Source organism: Styela clava, chromosome 11, assembly GCF_964204865.1.
Source record: "Styela clava chromosome 11, kaStyClav1.hap1.2, whole genome shotgun sequence".
Classification (NCBI taxonomy): Eukaryota; Metazoa; Chordata; class Ascidiacea; order Stolidobranchia; family Styelidae; genus Styela; species Styela clava.
Genome location: NC_135260.1, coordinates 18365001 through 18367500, shown reverse-complemented (window position 1 = coordinate 18367500; position 2500 = coordinate 18365001). Strand labels below are relative to the sequence as shown.

Genomic DNA, 2500 nt, shown 5'->3' with positions numbered 1-2500 from the left:
GCGAAAGACAGTAAACTCGAATGAGCCAAGAAAGAGCGGTGCGGGGCCGGTCGGAGCGCACCCTTTTCTCGGTGGCTGGCGGGCGAGAGAGTGCTGCGTCGCCGGCATCGGCGTCGAAAGGAGCCGAGCCGAAAAAAGTTAAAGTACAAACGTGCAAGCATACTAGCCTAACCCTAGGTAAGGCATGTCAGAGCGAAAGACAGTAATTTCGAATGAGCCAAGAAAGAGCGGTGCGGGGCCGGTCGGAGCGCACCCTTTTCTCGGTGGCTGGCGGGCGAGAGAGTGCTGCGTCGCCGGCATCGGCGTCGAAAGAAGCCGAGCCGAAAAAAGTTAAAGTACAAACGTGCAAGCATACTAACCTAACCCTAGGTAAGGCATGTCAGAGCGAAAGACAGTAATTTCGAATGAGCCAAGAAAGAGCGGTGCGGGGCCGGTCGGAGCGCACCCTTTTCTCGGTGGCTGGCGGGCGAGAGAGTGCTGCGTCGCCGGCATCGGCGTCGAAAGAAGCCGAGTCGAAAAAAGTTAAAGTACAAACGTGCAAGCATACTAGCCTAACCCTAGGTAAGGCATGTCAGAGCGAAAGACAGTAATTTCGAATGAGCCAAGAAAGAGCGGTGCGGGGCCGGTCGGAGCGCACCCTTTTCTCGGTGGCTGGCGGGCGAGAGAGTGCTGCGTCGCCGGCATCGGCGTCGAAAGAAGCCGAGCCGAAAAAAGTTAAAGTACAAACGTGCAAGCATACTAACCTAACCCTAGGTAAGGCATGTTAGAGCGAAAGACAGTAAACTCGAATGAGCCAAGAAAGAGCGGTGCGGGGCCGGTCGGAGCGCACCCTTTTCTCGGTGGCTGGCGGGCGAGAGAGTGCTGCGTCGCCGGCATCGGCGTCGAAAGAAGCCGAGCCAAAAAAAGTTAAAGTACAAACGCGATGCTAATGAGCGAGCCGTTGTCTCGACTAATATGTATGGGGCGTTCGATCGAGCGTCTGGCTTGAGCGCTTGTCGGCCTAGCAGAACGGTCGCATTGTTATGCCCGGGTTTTAGGCACCGCTGCAGGCGGCCGGCAGAGCTCTTGTTTGTGCGAAACTGAATGGATCGAGCCCGAGAGAGGGCGAGCAAAGAAAAAACGCAAATCGCTCCGCCTGGCACTGCCGGCGAGCGCGTGGACGTCGCGGCCAGCGACTGTCGAAGCTGAGTACGGCCGCAGGCGATCGCCTCGGTCTTAAACGAATGCGACGAGCACGCGCCGGGCGGCCCAGCAAGGGCCGAGCGCAGCTGTCGCAGCTATCTGGTTGATCCTGCCAGTAGTGATATGCTTGTCTCAAAGATTAAGCCATGCAGGTGCAAGTACGAGTTCTCGTAAAGCGAAACTGCGAATGGCTCATTAAATCAGTCTTGGTTTATTTGGTCTCGTAAGCGAAGTGGATAACTGTGGTAATTCTAGAGCTAATACATGCATTAAGCGCCGACTTCGGGAGGCGCGCTTTTATCAGATCAAAACCGACCGGGTTCGTCCTGTGACGTTTGATGACTCTGGATAACCACGCGGATCGTACGGTCTCTGCACCGACGACGTATCATTCAAGTGTCTGCCCTATCAACTGTCGAAGGTACGCTACGTGCCTACCTTTGTGATAACGGGTAACGGGGAATCAGGGTTCGATTCCGGAGAGGGAGCCTGAGAAACGGCTGCCACATCCAAGGAAGGCAGCAGGCGCGCAAATTACCCATTCCCGACACGGGGAGGTAGTGACGAAAAATAACAATACAGGACTCTAACGAGGCCCTGTAATTGGAATGAGTACATCCTAAAACTCTTAACGAGTATCCATTGGAGGGCAAGTCTGGTGCCAGCAGCCGCGGTAATTCCAGCTCCAACAGTGTATGCTAAAGTTGTTGCGGTTGAAAAGCTCGTAGTTGGATTTTGGGCGAGCGCCGCCGGTCCGTCGCAAGGCGTGTCACTGGTTGCGTTCGCCTCACCTTCGGTTCTCCGTCGGTGCTCTTGACTGAGTGTCGGCGGTGGCCGATAAGTTTACTTTGAAAAAATTAGAGTGTTCAAAGCAGGCTGTTCGCCTGCATAGTGTTGCATGGAATAATGGAATAGGACCTCGGTTCTATTTTGTTGGTTTTCGGAGCACGAGGTAATGATTAAGAGGGACAGACGGGGGCGTCCGTACTCTGCCGTTAGAGGTGAAATTCTTGGATCGGCGGAAGACGAACTACTGCGAAAGCATTCGCCAAGAATGTTTTCTTTAATCAAGAGCGAAAGTCAGAGGTTCGAAGACGATCAGATACCGTCCTAGTTCTGACTATAAACGATGCCAACTAGCGATCGGGAGGCGTTACCATGACGACCTTTCCGGCAGCTTCCGGGAAACCAAAGTCTTTGGGTTCCGGGGGAAGTATGGTTGCAAAGCTGAAACTTAAAGGAATTGACGGAAGGGCACCACCAGGAGTGGAGCCTGCGGCTTAATTTGACTCAACACGGGGAAACTCACCCGGCCCGG

General features: G+C 54.3%; 1 non-coding gene across 1 annotated transcript in view; it reads left to right on the top strand.

The window, feature by feature from the left end:
• The first annotated feature begins 1278 nt into the window (after nucleotides 1-1278).
• LOC144430250 (small subunit ribosomal RNA) overlaps nucleotides 1279-2500 on the top strand; it is a 1810-nt gene continuing 588 nt past the window's right edge. The window contains exon 1 of the ribosomal RNA XR_013479405.1: nucleotides 1279-2500. This exon is cut by the window's right edge and continues 588 nt beyond it. This is a non-coding gene — a ribosomal RNA (small subunit ribosomal RNA).